Here is a 22398-nt window from a genome sequence, read left to right on the forward strand (position 1 = left end):
TGAGACCAAGTTGAGAAAGGGAATATAAAACTTGAGTTTTGTAGTACTGAAAAACAATGGGCAGACATTTTGACAAAATCATTAGCTAGAGAACTATTTGAGACTTTACGGTTGGAAATTGGTTTAATCAGTGGTACCTAAGCTTCCATATATGTTTAATTTCTTAATGACTGACTAGTAAAGATTAAGATTGTATGACTGTGTCCGTATATTGCGTTGAATGAATAAGTTCGTTTATAGGAGTACATTTATCGTACATATTCTATTTGTATTTTAGAATTATATTGGCATACAAACTTTATCTTTTTCCAAAAATTTAAGATACACCATACTTATTTTGTTTTCCAAATTGTATAAAATTTCTCCTATATTGCTATACAAAATCACGCCTAAAATCTCCTATTCCTACTTCAATATATATCACTTACCATATTATGACACTTACTAAAATTCAATTACCACTTGCCTAAACCTAGACTTAAGACTCGCCTAAGCTATACTATAATTACCCCCTTGTCGTGTAACCCTCACCCTCACATCCACTTGCTTACTTTTTCTCTTTTCTAAAAATCTTATAAAATCTTTTACCATCTCCATCATCATCACACTCAACCATCTCCATCACCGTGAATACTAGCCATGCAAAAACTCGTTCTTCTACCCGGAATCAACACCAGCAAAACTCCAACAATCCTCCATCACCACAACCATCCAATAATCCTAATTTCTCTACTTTTTCTTCACCACACCCACAACCGTCTCCTCCCCTGTTTCACGGTCGAGATGATGTGATGTCCGAAGGAAAAAGGCGCCGTCTTTTTAAGGGAAAGAACAAGGTTGTTGTCGGTGAGGGGAATGATGTTGATGAGCCCGAAGTTGTTATAAGGAATGGTATTTCGAGGACCTTACTTCGAGAAGTCTCGCAAAACGCGACAAGGGAAGGATTGAATCGATTCCGGTTAACAAAGGATGAAATTACTCCTGTGTCTCGGGTTTTGAAGTACTCTATCCATGGTGGAAGGTACTATCCTAATTCTTGGTTGACTAATTTTCCGTCCCTTAATTTTTTTGTCGATTTTCTTGATTTTCAAGAATGAGGTCATATTAGTCAGTTTTCGGGTCCAATATATCCGGTGGAGGTTGTTCAATTTTTAGCTACTGTGAAAATTAGAAAGGGAGTGTTGCATGCGACTGACAACGGTGTAGATGTGACGATCTCTGTTCGGATTTTTGCTCTGCTCTTTCGGTTCCTAATGACGGAATCGATATAACTCCGAGTCTTGAATGGTCTAATGTTGTTAGTGAAAAACAATTGGTTATAGACAGTATTTTGAGGAGGTTGGGTCGGATGGTGGAAACATTATAGTTCGTCCTCTTTCGGCAAAAATTAAATTTCTCCTGAATTTTCTTTGGAATACAATTGTGCCGAGAAGGGGAGGCAAGGATAAAGTGTCAAGTTATGAGACTCGTTTGGACAATGCGATTTCCCACGTGGCCAAACGTGGGATTCCAACGTTTGGACCATGGCCAACGTTGATTTCCCACGTTTGGACCACGGCAAACGTTGGTTTTCAACGTTTGGTCCATGGTCGATTGTTAAATCTCAACATTTAGTCCATGAACTAGTTCATTGTTTTAGAAAAAAAAAACGTGTTTAATACGTTTATTTGCCGATTTTTTAAATTTATTTAAGTTTTCTAGTCGATGTGTGTTAATTTCTAACATCTTTTAATTGGTTTAATGCAACTAGTATAGATCCCGTGCTAAAGCACGGTATTTATAGATGGTTGTATTAGAGAGACTTGTAATTAAATTGCTATCATTAACTCATTTTTAAATTTAATTAATCTACTATTTATAAAAGTTTTGTATTAAAAGGATTATATTATTATTCAGGGTCACCTAGCTATATAAAATATTATTGATTACTTTTGAAGTAAAGAATAAAGCGAGCTTTTAACTCACGATTATACGACAACAATCAAAACAAATACTAATTTTTGTGTAAGAGGATTTTACTCAAAAAGTTTCTTAAACAAATATAGTAGCCAGTTTCGCATTTAATAGACCACATTCTTGTTTTAATAATTTCGTCTTACACAACATTTATGTAACAATAACTATTGGGTCGGTGAGACAGTCTTACACTGTGGGACGATAACATGGAATAAAAAGACAATATCTATATTTATTATCAGTAAATGATTTATTTTTTCATATAAATGTGGAACGTCTCACAAAATAAAATCATCTCTATAATTTGTGTTTATGTAAGAAGCTTGTAGCAATAGCAATGGTTGAAGTTTCATACTAAATTTGTTCCTTTATACACCAACCCACATCATTAATTATGAAACTTTTTATTTCTCTTCAATGGCAAAACTTTTATATTTTTTTACATGGTACCTCCTCCTTTTCCTCTTCTTTTTCTAATCTGAAACCAGTTTCTTACTTTAGAAACTGATTTCATATAAGGAACTATTTATTTTGTACCTCAAAGATTAAAGGGCTGTTTATATGTATAAAATTCCATATGATTCCCAATTGTTATTAACAGAGTTACAAATAAAAATTAGATGGAAAAAAATGTGGCAAGTAGTAGACAATATTTGACGACAACAAACACTTACATACACACCTTACTCGCGTTATGCATTTCTTAAACTAATGAAATTATGCCAATTGTGTAATTTCGAGGCAAATATCGTGTAATTTAGAGGCAATTGTGTAATTTAGAGGCAAATATTGTGTAATTGTGGCAATTGTGCAATTGTGTAATTTAGGGCATATACAATGGCAAGAATTGTGTAATTTATTAGTGGCATATATTGGGTGATTTATTTATTAGTGGCAAGTATTTTGTATGATAGTGGGGATCATTAATTCAGTTGAATAATAGAGTGGGGACCAATTAAATAAGAGAACAAAGATTGGCAGGCGTTATATTGAGTTAGGCGGGAAAAATTTGAGCCTTTCTTATTCTTTTAGTATAAGGGGATGAGAGATCGAAATGTAGTTGGTTTTTAGTAGAATTTGAGAGAAAATTGTTTAGAGAGAGAAAATAGTGTAATTATACAAAAGACATTATCGTCTTTTGGAATGAAAACGTCGACGATATTTACTAAAACGTCGACGATATTTATAAATCGGGCTAAATAATTAGGAGTAGGAGTTTAAATAAAATGGAAAAAGAGACAGAAAAATTAAAAGAGGTGTGAATATCAATGCTTTAATTAGTGGAGTACAGGTACAGCCAATCAATTTGCCTATGTGGGTGGGTCACGAGTCTGGTCATGTCTCTTGGTTTTTTAACCGGATAGAAAACGCATCCAATACAATTTAATAATCTACCAAGACCTATTAAACGGGTCGGCTAGTTAGGTTTCGGGTCAGGTTATATGCGGCGAGTCAGAATATGGCTGAAGTAAACGACTCCCGGAACGGATTAGGGTTAAAATATGGGTCAGCAAAAATTTATGTCATCTTTTATTTTAGGATTATTTCATACTAGAAATAATTCAAATTAATAGTCCTCCTTAAACTACTCCAAACTTCAATGTAACCTCATATATCTCTCAATTCCCAATTCTGACTTAGCTATTTTATTAATTAACTAGTTCTGTTACCCGTGAAATTCACGGGCACTTAAAATGATAATAGTTCTAATTTTTTATATTCTAATAAGAACTTCCATGTTTTTTTTATGGAAATACAGTTACACGGCTCAAAATAGTTAGGTTAGGGATAATAACTATTTTACTTTTCTTTTATTCTAATTCACGGCTTAAAATATATGTTATGGGATAATAATCTATTAGGTAAGCAAATAAGCAACTCCAAGAAATTTGTAAAATAGCTTTAGTTTGTATTAAAGTCACTAAGCAACTCAGTGGCTTTGCTTATTAGTTTTAAGCTGTATAGTTAAGAAAGGCGGAGAGAAAAAAAAAAAGAGTAAAACTTATAAGCAATTAGCGATATAAAAAAAAAGAATATAAATCGAAGAAAATTTCAAGTACTCAACAACTTTACTTTTTGTTAGTATTTTCCACGTAAAAGAAAATCAAACTTTTGCATGGTAAAAATTATTAAGCCATTCAATAATTCTACTCCGACTTTGACCGGAAATTAGATCCAACGTGCAACCAGTATCAATGTTATTTTTTTCCTATAAGTGCCTAATTTCATTTATTGATCTAATTTTGATTCTAATTAAATTAATGTTGAATATAAATTAAAGAAATGTTTATATTATATGTTCATTATACTTGTGATGATAACCGGCCTAATTATCATAAACGACATAAAGTAACTCGTTAGTCATCCTTTGTGATATGGGTAAGTGTATTAAAAATCTTAAAGTATTTGATTTATTTTATACTAATGTGTTGCATGTTTATACTTTCCTTTAATCACCTTACACTAATACGGTAATTTAATAGTACAAACGTAGTAATTCGATAATAAAGAGATAATAGTTGTCATGATTCCTTCCAATTTAACTATCTTATTAAAAATATATGAGAACAATGTCCTTCACGCATTCGAAATAGGAAAACTTTTGTACTTCCATTCTAAATCATCGCTTTGTCACTTACTTGCTCTGCTCAATTTATTTTGACACTTACTCTAATCATATAATGGGATCGGAACTCGAAAGTCTTACATTTCAGGAAAATAATCTTTCTCCAAGTCCTAAATCCTTATACATCTTCGTCAGAATCCACTAAAAAAAAGGTAATAATTGATCTAAGATAGAAATATTACTCTTTTTGGTCATTCAAACCAACTTGGAGACTTTGTATTTGCGTTGGTAATGTCTTCACATAAACGCCTCCCCTCTTCATTATCTTCTCCAATTGTATAATATCTTCAATACTGCATAAATTGAAAAATAAACTGAAATTAATTTTATACACCAATTCAGTAAGACTACTAATTCTCAAATATTGTTAATAAAACAAATGTCAATCAAAAGATTAAAATCCAAAAAAAAATTATAATAGGTTGAAAGGGTCACCGGTGAATGTATGATGAGTAGTTTGGCTGAAAATGGGTGCCTATAAATTGATTTAAAAGATCATCCGTTGCAAATTTTAGTGTTAAGGGGGACTTGAAGAGGCAAATTAATTAGGACAATAAATAACATTCAAAGGCTAGGATTTAGAGGTCATTGATAAGCGGTTTTACATAGACGAATACTTGAAAGGTTAGCTAATTATGAGCTTTTAATCGGACTTAATATGGTAATGAATGTTGATAAATTCATTTAAATTACTTTTTACTTTTTTTTTCTTGTTCTTATCCTACATGGCGCTATAAGAGTTTTAGGTGTTGCCAAGTGTCTATCAACCATATGCTCAATCTACCCTTTTTATGTTATTATATAGATGACTAGTAAACAACTCGAAAAGGAATTTTATTAAAGCGCTTAAGGACGAGGATGGGGGCTGGCATGAAGATTATGTACACATCGAGAGAATTATTACCAGCTATTATAAAGTGTTATTTGGATCAAGTCACCAACGTGATTTTGAAGAGGTGTTAAGCTGCTTAGACTGCATAATACATCAAGATACTAATGATATGTTGGATGCTATGTCGAGTGATGTTGAGATTAAGAAAGCCCTCTTTGATATGCACCCGAACAAGGCATCGGGATCGGATGATATGCATGCTGTCTTCTACCAAAAACATTGGGATATAGTTGGCCAAGACATATGCCAGTTTGTACGTACTTGGTGGACTAGCCGAGAGGATTTTGCTCATTTAAATGCTACATCAGTGGTGCTTATTCCAAAATGCAATGACCCAACTATGATTTCTAAGTATCAATCGATACGTCTTTGCAATGTGGTCTACAAAATAATATCTAAAACCCTTGCAAATAGGCTTAAAGGAATCTTAAATAATATAATTTCGGAGAACCAAAGTGCTTTCACCCCTGGTCGCCTCATTACCGACAATGCACTTATCGCTTTTGAAGTCTTCCATGCTTTGAAAAGGGGAGGAGAGGGGATAATAGGAAACATTGCTTTGAAATTAGATATGCGCAAGGCATATGATAGAGTAGAATGGGCTTTTCTTGAGGGTGTTATGCATAGGTTGGGTTTCTCGGAGGCTTGGATCGATAAGATAATGTGGTGTGTCAGCTCGGCATCACATACCTTCCTCATTAGTGGGCAGCGTTCAGAAGTTATCATACCATCTCGCGGTCTTAGACAAGGTGACCCGATATCCCCTTATTTATTTTTGCTTTGCGCTGATGTTTTTTCTATGATGATTAGGAAAGCAACAGAAGGGGGTTTCATACACGGTATCCAAGTGTGTAGGAACGCTCCAAGAATCTCGCATCTCTTTTTCGCCGAAGATAGCATCCTGTTTGCTAAAACAAATTTGAGTGAATGCTCCAAAATTGCTCATATTATCAGCAAATATGAGAGAGCATCTGGGCAGAAAATCAATTATTCCAAGTGAAATTGTTTTTAGCAAAAAAGTGAATGCTAACTTGAGGACTGAAATAAAGAGAATTTTGGGAGTTACGGAAGTCGAGAAACATGAGAAATACTTGGGGCTTCCAATTATCATTGGGCGTTCGAAGAAAGCTATCTTTGTCGGGCTGAAAGAACGGTTACGGAAAAAGACAAGGGGTTGGAAAGAAAAAATGCTCTCTTGGCCAGGTAAAGAAGTCCTTATTAAGTCGGCTGTTGTACAAACCATTCCTACCTATATGATGATTATTTTTATCTAGCCGGAAGGGACCATTGAGGAAATACAGGCGCTTATAGCCAAGTCTTGGTGGGGATCATTGGACGCTAATCGTAAGATTCACTGGATGAACTGGCAAAAATTGAGCAAACCCAAGATTATAGGAGGGATGAGTTTTCGTGATGTTCGGGTTTTTAATATAGCTCTCCTTGCTAAACAAGCTTGGCATCTGTTAGTTAATCCAAATAGCTTGGCTGCGAGAGTGCTTAAGGCACGATACTACATGAATTGCTCATTTTAAGAGGCTCGTTTGGGGTATGACCCTAGTTTCACTTGGCGAAGTATATGGGGTGCTAAATGTTTGCTCCTAGAAGGACTGAAAAGGCGTGTCGGGATTGGACAAGACATTAGTGTTTGGGAGGATGCTTGGCTACCAGGGGACACAGCAGGACGAGTTCTGACCCCACTACCTGGTGCTGATATGTCCCTCCGTGTAGTGGACCTTATTAATTCTAACTCTAAGACATGGAACCTCTCCATGATGAAGGAAGTGATGGTAGATAAGGACATTAAGCTTTCACTGAAGTTACCTCTTAGTACAATACTTCCATGTGATGAGTGGTACTGGTGGCCAACGAAAGATGGTATATTCTCGGTGTAGTCGGCATATTGGTTGGGTATGCGGGGGAGAGTGGGTCCAGTCGGTGGAGTCGACCATAACGACTTGTGGCATGTGATTTGGGGGCTCAAAATACTCCCTAAACTCACTCACTTTGTGTAGAGGGCTGCTTCAAATAATCTGGGTGTGAAAGCTAACCTTTTTAAACGTCATGTTATCGAAGATGCGAGCTGTGGGGCATGCGGATGGCATGAGGAGGATTGCTGTCACGCATTGTTTTCATGCTCTTCGATTCAAGAGATATGGTGGAAAAGCGGTTTCGAAGTGCTTATATAAAACTTTCCTCAAGGTAGTTTTGCTCAGAAGTTAATGTGGGTTCTGCAACAATTAGATGAGGCAGATCGATGCGCGTTTTTGGTGTGGATGTCGGCAGCGTGGTCGTGCAGGAATAGTATAATTTATGACAACCCACCCTTACCCCCTATGCAGGTTCTTGTTGGTCTTCACAGATTAGTAGAAGATTACCAAAGTTACGCTGGTATGGTTTGGAACGTTAGTGGACAGAGCATACCACATCACATAGCTAACTGGACACCACCTCCTGATGGTACTATCAAAGTCAATACGGACGCAGCTTGTTTTGGGGACGGCGAGATCGGTCTCGGTATGGTTGGGATGGATAAGGAGGGGAACATTGTTGTCATGGTTGGCTGTAGAATGATGGCAAATTGGTCTCCGGATGTGGCAGAGGCCGCGGTAGGTAGGCTTGGAGTGGATGTAGCGCGAAGCCGAAACATCGAAAATATCATTTTGGAAAGTGATTCTTTAAAGCTTATTACAGGTCTTAAAGAAGTGAAACAAAGAAGGTGTCCGTGGGGATTGATAGTTGACGATATTAAGTTTTCTTTCCGTTCCTTTACTAGTAGTACTTGTAGTCATGTTAAGCGGGGTGGAAATACCGTGGCTCATTTTGTTGCTCGTATTTGTAGTTCAGTTGGTGATTTCTTTGTAAGTGAGACTGATTTTCCGCAAGTCATTATGACTTTAGCGGGTCTTGATTTTCAATAAAATACCCACCTCGTTTGATTTCAAAAAAAAAAATTAATGACTAGTATAGGCCCTATGTAATGCATACACGGTGTTTATAAGATTTTACCTTTAAGCATACTATATTTATAGAGTGTAAATTGACAATTTATTATTTTAACGTTTTTCGTCATAGTATTTTGATTTGAGAGAAATAAAAAAAAAACAATTTAACTAATACTCATAACATGAAATGTGTATTTAACGAAAAAAAGCTTTTACAAAGACTTAATGATATTGTTTTATAATTTTTTTTAATGTCATATCTTTTAGCTACAACTTATCTTGTCCAGAACGAAATTTTTATCATCAAAAAACCTAAAAGCAGATCTTAAATAGGGAATTATATTTAAATAAGAAAGAAAATAAGAGATTATATCAAACTAAGGGAAATATTTTAGTCGGGAAATTTTGAGTTTTTCTATTCATTTAGGAGGCGTTTGGTTGTGGGTCTAAAAGAAAGGAAAAGGGAATCAAATCTCTCCATTCCTTTTGTTGTTGTTTGTTTTGCCATTTTTTCATTTCCCTTTTCCCCTTCCATTCCTCCCCAGTACCTCAAACCCCTCTATCACCATACTCCTACCCCCCCTAGGTTATGAAATTGATTCCGTCCTCACACCTCACTTGAGTACCATCAACAATACGCCCATGACTATAAGCTTGTAACTCCAACTACCCACCGCCATTTACTGCCTTCGGCGGAGCCGCTGACTTCGCCGGAGCTTGGCCGCCGACTTAACCGAATCTTGCATCGCGTCACCACTGTTGCTCCATCGTTGCCGACTCTCCTCCCCCACCTTCGGAATCTCTAAGCTACACCCATAGCCACCGCACAAAACACCCCCAAATAAAACCACAAATCCCGAAAACCCCAACCCCACCCCTTAAAACACCAAAATTATTGTGGAGGCAGGCTCGCCGACGGACAGGCGGTCTTGTGGAGGTCGGCCGACCTCAGGGGACTTGTCCACGACGACATTGGTGGTGCTTGGTGTTGGTTGGTGGTGGATGGTGAATGCTAAGAGTGGTTATGATTATTATAAGGTTATTTAATAAGAATACTATGAACTATTATGATCTTTCTCAAAATACTACATACTTTATTTTAACTAGAAATACACCCAACTATTACACCTCTCCTCTTCTAATGAAACAGGTGGAAGGGCTACCTGTACTACCAGTTTCTTTTTCTTTTACATTTGTTTTTTTTCCCTTAAAAACTATTTGACCCTTCTATCTTCTCCTATACACCATTGTTTATCTCCTTCATTGACCCATCCGTTTATCTAAAGAGCCATTTATTCCGATTTTGATTTTGAAATTAATATCGATATTCTCATTGCCATTTATTTTGGCTCATTTCATACAACTGATATCCATTTATGTTGAACAGAATGTGTATGATCTTGTCATACGGAGTGTCAAAGTAGGTGAGCATTGATCAGAGCCCATTAATATAATTTCAGATGAACAAAGCTTAACGCGGATAACGCCCCTGTAATTGCACCAAAAGAAGAAAATAAGTATATATATAAAAATAAAGCAAAAGGGGAGAATAAGCGTAAAGTGGTATAATAACTAGCTTGATTTTCGCAAATCCAAGGCAATTCATCAAAACCCTCTCTTTCTTTTGTTCTTCTTCCTGCATTATTCTATTTGTCGAAATCCCACTTTAATTTTTTTTGAAATGGTTACAGTTGGTGGGATGTTATTAGGTTGTCAGGTAGTCTATGATCCCTGGCCTAGAAGAAATTGAACAAATTAGCAAATAAATTAGATAAGGAAGCTGGTGAGTGATGCTTTCTAAAGGTGTAAATCCTTGAATTACGGTATACTTATTATGTAGTTGACTAGTCTATGATTAACAAGGAGTTCGTTTGGAAAGGAGGAAGGAGAGTTCAGTATTAAAGAAGACGAAGTGGGTCTTGCCGGATCTTTTACCAGCTACAGCAGGTTAAAAAAAAGACCAATTCTAATCAGTGGGAAAGAGTGTGATAGTACGTTATATTGCTAGTTAAAGTTAAGTAGAGAGTATTTTGAGAAGGGGCCTAATAGATCAGAGTATTTTCATTAAATAACCCATTATTATATGTGATTGATTTTTTTTGAACGATTCCCTTGTAATGGTATACCAAACAAGTTGGAAAATCTAAGGCCATCCAATTCATTTCCTTTCTTTTCCCTTTATTTCCCTTTCCTATTTCCTTTCCCTTTCCCTCGTTTGAACCAAACGCCCCCTTAATATATACTCACTCCATTCAACTCCACAAGGCCATTATGCTTTTAGCACAAGTTTTTAGAAAAAAAAAATAAAGAATGAATAAAAAGGACACTTGCTTTATGAAACTCAGCTTTATTAGGAGAATTGTAGGTGGAATTAAGAAGACAATTCAGGATTAAATTTCCGCCCAAAAATTACAAGATTTTAAAAACCTACCAAATGGTGTGTTTTTTTAGACTCCCCAATCCCCCCCCTCCCCCCCTTCCCCCCGTCCCCCAAACAAACAACTCACAAGTACAAATGGAAAACACCTACCTTAAGTAAGTTCTCATCCTTCCTTACACCTCAAAACAAGCAACACCTCTATAAATTTCAGTCATTTCAGTCCAAAAAAAATTAAAAGTTGCCAAAAAAAATTACAGTCCTTGAATTTATAAGTCCTCCTACCACAAAATTACAATCCTTCAAAAATTACAGTCCATCGAAAATATTACAGCCTTGTACAATAAAATTGCAGTCCTACCAACATTACATAATCCTTAACCAGAAATGGGAGCCAAGTGTCTCTCTGAAAATTCTAGGTTAGAAGTTGCCATCTTTTTTTCTTCAAAAATCAAAACAAGGCAAGCTGACCCGTGGTGATATGAAGGCAGTAGCTGACAGATACGGTGTGAAGGATAAAACAATCTCCAAGATTTGGAAACTTGCAAAAGTACCAAGAGAAGTAGGTCAAGCATTAGATGTGAAGAGCAAGAGAATGGGTAACACGAATAGGAAAAAAAATACTACCACCTATTGAGCATATTAAAACAATGGAATGGGGTCAAAGAGACACCATGGAAAGAGTCTCAAAACACAGGAGTAAGTGTCGGGCAGTCCACTCTTGGGTATGCAAAGGTTTATTAAAACCACATTCAAGCCCACTACATCCTCACCTCATTGATGCAAACAAGTACCACAGGTTAAAGCATGCTTTGAAGTACTTAATAGTTGAACATGTTCTACCAGATTTTTTAGATCTTAATGCAATGCCAATCACAAAAATTAAATTTGCAGAAATGAGTCATATAATCCACATAGATGAGAAGTGGTTTTACATTAGTTATGATGGTCACAAATTTTATGTGGTTGAAGGGGAAGAACTACTATATAGGAGTTGTCAATCCAAGAGGTATATCACAAAGGTAATGTTTATGTATGCAGTATGTAGGCCTATATATTCAGAGGATGAAGAGTTGCTATTTGATGGGAAAATACCAGTATTTCTCTTTCGCAAAACAACAACCACCAACAAGGGCAAGTAGAATGGAGACGAAGCCAATTGATTCAAGTACAAAGCAAGTAACAAGAGAATGCATTATAGAACAAGTTATACCGGCTATCAAGACTAAATGGCCTGAAGGAGCAAGTAAAAAATATTTTCATTCAACAAGATAATGCAAGGCCTCACATAAAGAACAATGATCAAGCATTCATGGTAGTTGCAAACTCAGAAGGCTTCAATATTCAGTTAACTTTTCAACCTCCTAACTCACCAGATTTAAATGTTAATAACCTTGGGTATTTTAGGACATTACAGTCATTACAATCCAAAGAAGCAGCCAAATCAGAGAAAACAAAAAATTTAGACGAACGGTTGTTTGGGAACATCAAAAAATCATTATTAAACAGGCAACATCGAGAAATCATGTAGAGATAATTATAAACAGGTTTAGACGATTTTAGACAATCAAAAAATCATACAGAGACAATCAGGGAAAACACACGATTTAGACGATTTAACATGAATAATCTACAAAACAGTTGTAATTAAAATGGAAAAATAGCTTAAAAGTTAAGAGAAAGAAATAGACCTCCTTATCTAGACGATTTTTTGAGTCTAGCATAACATCTTTCCTCTAACTGTCTCATTCTAAATGAGCTTCGTGTTTCAGCTAGTTGCTCAGGTAGTCTGTCAATTTTTTCAGGCGATTTCCCAGAAGACATACCCCCATCATCAACACGCTTCCTCTTTTCGATTTTTGCCATAAATCTCTTCGCATATTTCCAGAATTTAACCGAGCTAGGTGATAACGACGTAGAATCAACCTCTTCAACCCTTTTCCCTAAACCACCATCAACATCAGTGACAACATCGAACTCACGAGTATTAGGAACAAAGAATTCCGGTTCCGGAAACTCCGTTTCTGGAACATGCATCCCTAAACCGTCTGGATCTAAGGAGTCAGGAACAACAACGTTAAGAGGAGGAGAGTCAGGAACCGAGTCTTCATCAATATCAGACGAAACAAGACGATACCAACCAACCTGATCCATGTTAAATTAACAACAACTCACACAAATTGAGAAAATAAAGAGATGTGATAATAGAAGAAGGCGATTTTTCTGATGGAGATTTTAGATAGAATTGATGAGGAGATTTTAGAGAGAATGGAGGTTAAGATGATTTTTATCGGAGATTTTAGATTCAAATGAAGAGGAGATATTAGAGAGAATGGAGCCGGCGTTGGTCAGAGGGAGAGGATGAGGGAGATTTAGGGTTTGGGAGGAAGTTTCGAGAGATTGTAATGAATGAGAGAGATGGAGTGGGTGAGATAATGAGAGTGTATTGAATGAGAGATGGAGTGGATGAGAATTTTGAACGGTTTTGGGTAGGTTATTGAGTGGGCCAGATTTTTTTTGGAGGGAGTTGTTAGTGAAGTGGGTTGGGTTAGGGATTGTTTTAGAGTTGGATTTGGGTTAGTTGTTAGATTAGGGTAGATTTTGAGGGATAATTAGAGTGGGCCAACAATGACATAATGTGTAAATATTTAGTTTGTATTAGTATAAAATAGAGAAGTAATTTGCCAAGAAAGGAAAGTGGCCTTGTAGAGTTGAATGGATCAAAATGGTATAATGACCTTGTGGAGTTGAATGAAGGGAGTAGGGGATTATATAAACTAACTTATATACTTTCTTTATTTAACTATATTACAATTTTTTCTTCTTCTTTATTATAAAAGTTTGATTCGCTCCTGGTATTAATTCTTTTTTATTAGGGATCCTACCCATATTCTTAATAGATTTAATTACTCTTTTTCATGATAATTATTAAAAATTCAATGGGTCGAATAACCTATTAAAATTAAGGAATGAGAAAGCTGAGAAAGCTACTGTTCATAGAGGAACAGTAGCAAGGGGAACAAACATTTTTTACCAATGCTTACCACTTTACATCACAAAATCTCATTTGTGACGGCACGTATCCGTTACTTTGAAGTGACGGATACCATTTTGCCTCACAAATGACCCAAATAGAGGAGAGAGGGAAGCACATGGGGTGTCCCACCTTGTCCCCCTATTCGTTTGTGAGTGGCATTATCCGTCATATGCTCCGACCCGTCTTTAGCAAGACTAATTGATTTTACATTGTATGCTTCTCAGTCTCATTATCTCGTCCTTTCCCACATCAATCTCTCGGATTGGTGTCTAAAAGACATATACGGAATAACTGAATAACCTACCATTGCAAAACAACCGAAAAAATTCTTAATTCTAGTAAGATATAAATAAGGTTTTTTTTTTTTTTTTTTTCAAAAAAAAAAAAATAAGGTTTACAACGATAGTTCGAAATATGTTCAGAATTTTTTTTTTTTTTTAAGCTAAGCTAAGCTAGCGGACATCTAGGGAAACTAAACTTGTGAGCCTACTAGCCTAGCGCACGAAGCCTTTGGCTCATAACCGTAGAACAAAGTTAAACTCGAGCTTCTCTCTTTAGTCAAAATTTCAATCCATTGCCAGACTTGAGCTTCTTCTTCTTCTTCTCATTTCTCTTCAACTTTTTGTCTGCCACCTTATTTCCACCACATTTGCTCACTCTTCTGGGTTCGTATTAATCTCTAATTGTGTTGTATGTTTTAATCATGATTGACTTATAATTAATCAAATTAGTATTATCACATCTAATTTTGATGTAATTATTGCAGGCAGAATGATGGGTTCACCATCAATGGTCGAGTAAGGATACCTAGTAAGTAATTTATAATCCCTTGTATGATTAAGTTTATGATTATTTCATGTTATTTTTGAATTTGAATGATTTATTATGATAAAAGATTGTGAATTTAATTAGTTAATTTGAATTTTTATTGATTGTTGCGTAGTTTTAACTGATAATCATGAATTGTTTTTCGGGACTCGGTGAACAGTAGAGAAAAACTTCCGTGAGACGGTCTCACCTGTGAGACCTCTAATCGATATGTATTCCTTTTCAATTATAGGATGAATAAATTGGTTTCACTTGTAAAACCCTCTCGTACAAGGGTCGGAACTCTTTGATGTGCCATGTTATAACATAATGGGAGTAATTGTTTGGATGAATGGTGACTTATAAATTGAGCAGCAGAATATTAGGAGTTTCTTCTCGGTTTGATTTGTGAATAAGCTAGAAAATTTATGACCATGCAAGTATGCCAAGTAATGCAACATAGATTTTGAAGAAATTGAAAGTGGAACTTGTGAAACAAATCTAGGAAGATGTAACACCTGAAAGTCTAGTCTTTTAGCTCCTTATGGGAAAGAATAGTTGTAACCGGAGCTAGAAAGATAAAAAGTCGACATCATTAGAAGGTAAAGGTTTTAAGAAAGATTTTCACAGTTACAATTATATTGATATTAAATGGCTTGTTGGCGACTATCTTGTGATTAACTTGTCAAAAGTAACAAAGTGAAATGTTGCTTCTTGAGACTGTTAGACGGGTGATAATGCTTGTTAAGGCAGCGCATATGATTTTTGCGACTCTTTCTATTCAAGTTTACTTTTTTTTTTTTTGTTTTTTCATTGCCCAATGTCCCAATATATTGCTTTCAATGCTTTTACATTTCTTTCTTAGGATTTATTATATGCGATGATCATCACACTCTGCACTGCTGTTGTTTCTAGTAAACTAGATGCAAATTTTATTTACACGTTGGGTCTTTTACTGCAGATTGTGGGACTAGAGACTTTGGTCTGCCTGCTAAAACATCAAATGTCAAAGTAATTCTCAATGGTGGTCAAAGGGTCACGTTTCTGCGGCCGGATGGATACTTCTCACTGTATCCTATTATGTCAGCCATACAGCTGGATGTATTAGTTTGCGATCCTTGCAGTTATTTACTTATTTTCATTTACATTCAGCTGTGCTGCATCCTATTTACATCCTTTAATTTGCATGATAAAAACATTTAGGTCGTCAATAAAGTTTTAAATTATACATCTTGGGATCCTTGTTTCTGTAGTTTAGTTCTAAAGTATTAAGACAACCCGCATTTACCATTTGTGTTAGTTCTTCACCTGAGATCCAAAATTTGATTTAAGTTTCAAGTTAGTGATCTTTGCCAGCTTTCTGGCAGTCTCTTTTTCCAAATATACATGCACCTTCTCCAAATGTGCTGTTGCCTATGTTCTTTTTTTCCAAAAAGTATCGGATAATTGAAGTTAAGCCAGATGAAAGAATTCAGTTATGAATTGTGATAGGCACCTTTTTGTACCATAGACTCGTGGAGTCAACAAATAAGGAGTACTTACTTTTCTCTGTGTAGTGTACTTGGAAAATTTTCTTAGCTATCTTACAGCTATAATATGCTAGCAGGCACTCATCTGATTGAAGTTGCCGCGACTGGTTATTTCTTTTCTCTAGTATGACTATTCAATCACTCTCTCCACTTCAGCTTTAGCTGCAGTTTACTACCAACTCCATGGCTCCTCGTTTATATTGTCCTTTGCGTCAGAGTGTCAACAATTATATCCTTGACAATCGATTTCTCCAATAATATATAAAGATTTGATATGTAAAATCTGTCAAATATTTTCAGCAGAGTAACTGTATTTAGAGCTGTACCGGGAGAAATTTCTTTTGTCACAGCTTACCACCAAAGTTTATTGAGAACCTATAAATAAGATGGACGGATTAATTGTTTACATACCATATTATCTGTCCAGGTCCGAGTTGATGTTAGTGCGAGGAACCCCGGTAAAGTTCAGGCTTCACTCACAGAAACAAGAAGGGCTCTGACGGAGTTGTCTTTGGAGCCTCTAAGAGAGGAAATATATTATTAGGTTAGCCGTCAACTAGATTTGCTATCTTTGAGTTTGTCTGTTTGTAACAATTTATGTTTGTAGTCTCATAGTTTGCTAATTGTTGCAGAAAAGGGAACCCTTCTCATCCATGTCGCTTCTGAAAAGCACCATGGGACTGATGGTGGGTTTCATGGTCAGGTTGTTTTCGTGATGCCCAAACTAATGGATAACGTTGGTGCGTGTTCTGAAGTCAGGATGACAGAAACCATTGTCTTTTACATTATGAATTAAACTTGTCAGAAATACACAAGCTTCATAGAATGAGACAGTTTTACATGTGAAGGCAACCCATAAACCTATAATCAAGGAATATATGATGGTCTGGGTTGGTCTTTACCTATGACACTTCTCTCTGAATGATCTTATACATTTACTTTTTCCACTGCAGATCCTGAGGAAATGAGACTAGCTCAAGAGCAAATGAGGGGTTAGGGTATTCCTTCTTTAGCTAACTTTTTAGGTGGGGCCCATAGATGCTAATCGTAACCGAGCTATGAGAATTTTCGAGCGAACAGAGTTGAAAGACGCCTGAAAACTGGGTGAGGAACTGAACACTTGTATGCATTAGTTGTTGTTTCCAGTCAAAGAAACCGTTCTCAGTTCTCTACTTAAAATACCAGTAGTGCTTATTGATTTTGAACTTTGACTTACATGTCCGGCTACTTGCTTCAATGTCTTCGCTTAACCATGATCAGTTGATAAGTATTGGTCGGATTACTTAGCATTTCAGTAATTTTGCAGTAATTTGTAACTAACCATGTCTAATAATATCAACTTTTATATACCTGTAGGTGGTGAGTTACCGGCGGATGGGGCCTCTAGGTGGAGAGAGTTATTTCCTCCCTTCAAATCTAAACATCTCATAAATCTTATCTTACTAACTTACCAAAAAGTGGCTAAGAGGCTATACTGTTCATTATGAACAGTGACACATATTGCCCTCTACTGGTTTTCTAAACGCTACGTTTGGTTTTCATTTTTCTTTCATGTTTTCTTTTCGTTTCCACCCTTACATTACTTCTTACATTGCTTTTCCCCATTTTCCCCCCTCGCCTTTCATTCACCTCTTTCCCTTTTCCTCAATTTTCTCCCTGTCTTTTCCCACACTGAGTTACCTTTTGCCAAATTACATTTTCTCAAAAACGATGTCCAACAATGGCGATGAACTCGGAAAATCAACAACAAGGGCGGAGGAAAATCAAGATCATCAGTATCAAGGACAAGGTTTGTGTTTCATTCCGCTTCTACTAAATCGGAGCAAGTCCTTGATTTCCAATTTTCAAGGTTTCCATTTTCCATTTTTTAAATTTTCGGGCTTTTTTTGCCAGCCTTGGACAACTAATCCCATTTGCTTCGTTTCAGTTAGCTACCACACTTTGCCAAACCCTAATTTGCATTCGAGCTGTTTTGAGTTTGCGTACCGGGTTATTTCTGACCAGATCAGGTCGTTTTCAGATGATAGGTTTGGTGAGCCGGGTCGAGTATGAAAACGATTATGTGTTGCTAGGTCTTGACTACATGCTTTTTCTGTAATTGGGTTCACTTTTTTTTCTTGTACTTTTTTAGTTGTTGTGGTGGTTGTTGCTGCTGCTGCTATTGTTGTTGTTGTTGTTGTTGTTGTTGTTGTTGTTGTTTGGTGAGCAAATTGGAGTTCAGTTTGTTAAAGCTTTACGCCTTTTGTGGTACTCCCTTCGTCCCAGTCATTTGTTTACCTTTGAATCTTTGATTAAAATACCCCGAATAAAAAAGGTAAACAAATGAGTGAACAGGGACTGCGTTTTAGGGTATAAAAATTGTGTCATGCGTGTTTGTTAGGGTTTGGTTTGTGAGGAAATGCTTGAATTGGATTTCACTTAATCATGGATGGATGTAGGAAACATGATGACTTTGTTTGGTGGTTAGTGGAAATTTTTTGCTGGAAATAAGATGTAACTAAGCAAAAACGGAAATATAGTATTAGTAGTAATAGTACTAGCTCCTGAGCTTAATTAATAGGCAAGTGTGTCGTATGTAGCCATGATTCCTAAAATATTCACTTGTGTCGTTATTCCTGGACGTGCACAACTCGGATGGTAAGGGCACAACGCTTGTGGGTAGTTGGTAGGTGTGGCTTATTATCATTCTTTGAGGTGCACATAGTTGGTAGGTGTGAATTTGGTCGTGATCCGGTTTTTTTTTTTAGGATAGTATGCCCATATTATCTTAGTGAGCTGCGTGCCTTTGCTTTTCTTTTCGCCTTTCTCGATATTATATTTTAGCCTGGTTTAATTCATAAAAAGTTAAGTCTCTCCATATCCCCGGGTGGATTCAATCCTTCCCGTGGCTGGGGTGAGGAAGAATAATTGTAGCGATAGAAAGAGTCTTGGCAAAGCACTTTAAATACGAAGGGCTTGATGTCATTATTATTTTAATAAAAGGTGGCTTGGAAGTATGTCGTGGATAAAAATAACAGGATATAACAAAGACTTACATGAACATGAACGTACACAGAAAATAATACTGATAGGAGTCCTATGCTAAAAATCCAGTACATTCTGTTTTGTTCATCCCAATCTGTTGATATAGCAATAGATATGAAAGACTCTCTTCTTAGAAAAATTCCAATACATTTTGTATAGCCTTCGATTTTTACTTTCTTCTTTAAGTGCCATTTTCTCTGCCTTTTCGTTGGGGTGTGCTGGTCTATGCATTTTCTTAGAATACGGTCAACTCTTGGCCTGTAGGCTTAGGTTCTCGTTGCAGCCTTGGATCGAGTTGCAACAATAGGAAATCTGGATACTCGACCCATTGAAATCAAAATAGAACGAAGCCCCTTGGTAAAAGTAAAGAAGTAGATATTTTAGCTCTGTCCTTCAGGCATGCGTCCTATGCTATTTAAATGAAGTATCGGAAGGAGAAGGTTTTGATTTTTTTTCTTAGGTCCGCTCATGACTCATGCGCTTAACAAAAGGCAACTCTCTAAATTCCTAAAGAATTTTCTTCATAATTAAGCAAAATCCTTTAAGTGAGTAGGGGCGAGGGTCATGAATGCTTATATAATCCTCATGGCAACCATGCTATCAAATAATCTAATATTGGTGTTTGGTTGTCTACAGGTTATGGGAAGGTCATCTCCAAATGAGAAATTGTTGCTTGTGCAAGCTCTATGAAAGGTGGGATTTACTATCAACATACTAAGGATACCAAAGCTCTAAGGCATCTACTTTAGGCTCAGGTAACCAGTGGTCTTACAGTCTCTTATTAGATTGATTGGATTCTTTTGTGGGTGCGTGGAGTAATACTATGGTAGAGAGGCTTGGGTCAATGGGTATCTCAGTTGGGACCCTAATTATTATTTGGTTCGTTTTCGACTATAGGACGTTCAAAGGTCGGCTATGAATTATTTCAGACCCGGGTACATTCAACACAGGCAGTTTCAGAGCATTCCCGGGTCCATAGTGCCTCTGTGCCACCTCGGTCTAACTTTTATGCCACCAGGACTGCAACCACCATGTCAGTCGTCCATTCATAGACGACTGGCTGTGTCAAATAATTTATAGTAGTTGTCAAAAGTCGAACTAGATTAGGAGTTTGCTATATAACGGTTTAGCGGTAAGTGGGCAGCGTTACACTTGGTCCAAAGGGCGTCAGCAGTTCAGTAACTGAAAAACAGTGTACCACCCAAATCAAAATATGAATCATTTCCTTTATCTTGAACCAATATAGCTTGCTTTTGATCTTGCTTTCTTTTATCACAAAATATGCCGCCTTCATTGTTTGCTTGATTTAATGGTTTCGGCAATTACTTGGCTGTTCTTATAGTATGGCTGCCAACAAACGCTCTTTCCACTGATTTGTATTCTGATGCAGTGTTAAGGTAAAGTGCCCTCAAAGAGACCCCAACATATCTAAATATTGAAGTGTCTGATCGTTCCCGTCTCTAGGTGGGAACAACCTACACCACTACTCACACCAGTGCCCCCGTCATTCGCGACTCAGGGTCGTTATTAAAATCTTATCTTATTCTTTCAATCTTGTTGTATACTGTGTGCTTTTCATTTTGCTCAAGTATTCTCAATGGATAGTAGAAGTGGGTGATGCCTGATTTCTCGTGATGGTGCGTGCTAAATGAACTACTTTCTGGTACTGTTTATCAATCACTTTTCTGTGTATAGACTTGGTGTCAATCACATTTTTCGGAACTTTTAACTCTTGCCTTGATTTCACTCATTCTAAAACTATCGTAAATTATATTCTAAAACGACCTTGTCAAACCCACACAAAATTTGACAAGAAGACTCAATAAATTATCCAGATTTAACAGCGTAGACTCCATCACGACGGCCACCAATGTATTTTTCTACGAGATCCATCAGAGCCCCACCAAAATCGGGCAATAGCAGAATGAAAGTCACTAATGATCCCATCTAGTAACATGAACAACTCATCATATATGTTTATATAAGTTGGCACCGATTTAATTATTACTTCCTTTCCCGGCATTGATAATAGATTTTCCTTCCAACCTCTAGTTTTCTTCCAAACCCGGTCCTCAAGAATTACAAATACCCTTTCACACTTTCTTGTTTTTTCCTTCACCTTTCCGTTTTATTTCAAAGTTAAGATAATTTAAAGTTGAGCACTGAACAAACTCGGTGGGCAGAATAAGGAACGCGTGCGTATACTCTCCTTTGTAAAATCTGTATATTTCACTTGTCTTGATGTTAAAAACACCCATGTCATGTCCACAAAACTCGTTTGGCAAATGCCAAAAGTGGCATTCATCATCGGTAAAATATATAGAATTTTCTTGCAAATATTTACCTGATGAAACCAACATAGAAAAATTGTAGCCTACTAACAATGTCACGCCACGAAATCCTTCTATTTTTTCCCAATGCTTCTGAGTGGAAACAAAATATATACTGTTTGAAGTTGTAGAGAAGCAGTAATAGCTCTGGGGTCTAGTGGTAATGCATTTGGTTTTCAGAAAGCCACCCGGGTTCAAATCTCTTCGGAGTAATTTTTTTCCCATGTTATTCACAGAGCTAATTCTTGTTTCTTAAACAATGTCATAATCAAAATCTCCCGTACCATCTCCCACTTCCTCCTTATATCGTACCACCATGATGAGTTTACTACCGGATTGAACCAGATGTACTTTGTTGAACGTGTATTTCAACTCGTCTCCTACTAAAACATTTAGATAAATTTAACGGATCAGGTGAAGGCGTTTAGTATAACACAGGTTTTGATGTCTCTAAATCAATGAACTTTAATTCAGACCAATTTGCAGCAATCTACTTGAAACATTGAAATTAACATAGTAAGTATGTTGTAATAAGGAAGAATAATACAGAATAAAACCAACAACAGCACCCTAATTCGTAATAACGAACACAGATAAGGAGAGAAACAACAAACCTGACAAATTATTGAAGAGTAATACAGAAGATGTTGGATTGCAAACTGTTATTATGTTTTTATTTACTACCTACTATTTACAGGGTTACAAAAATTAAATTTTGTAATTCACGGAGTATTAATTAGATTATAAAATGAATTTCGATAGAATTTCATGAAAAATTAAACAATGGAGTTTAATTTTACTTTTAACTAGAGTTAAGTTGGTTGATTGCTACAATTGAAAGTTAAGGGGCTTGATTTCACCATTTAACAGAGTTAAGA

At 36.4% G+C, this 22398-nt stretch overlaps 1 long non-coding RNA gene and 1 pseudogene across 1 annotated transcript; both read left to right on the forward strand.

The window, feature by feature from the left end:
• The first annotated feature begins 13019 nt into the window (after nt 1–13019).
• On the forward strand, nt 13020–17612 carry LOC141614582 (ER membrane protein complex subunit 7 homolog; annotated as a pseudogene).
• A 234-nt stretch (nt 17613–17846) lies between these two features.
• On the forward strand, nt 17847–20919 carry LOC141612248 (uncharacterized). The gene is made up of 3 exons (XR_012529055.1): nt 17847–17955; nt 19827–19945; nt 20581–20919. It is a non-coding gene; the product is annotated as an uncharacterized LOC141612248 (long non-coding RNA).
• The last annotated feature ends 1479 nt before the right edge of the window (nt 20920–22398 follow it).

Source organism: Silene latifolia, chromosome 11 (assembly GCF_048544455.1).
Source record: "Silene latifolia isolate original U9 population chromosome 11, ASM4854445v1, whole genome shotgun sequence".
In the NCBI taxonomy this organism is placed as follows: Eukaryota; Viridiplantae; Streptophyta; class Magnoliopsida; order Caryophyllales; family Caryophyllaceae; genus Silene; species Silene latifolia.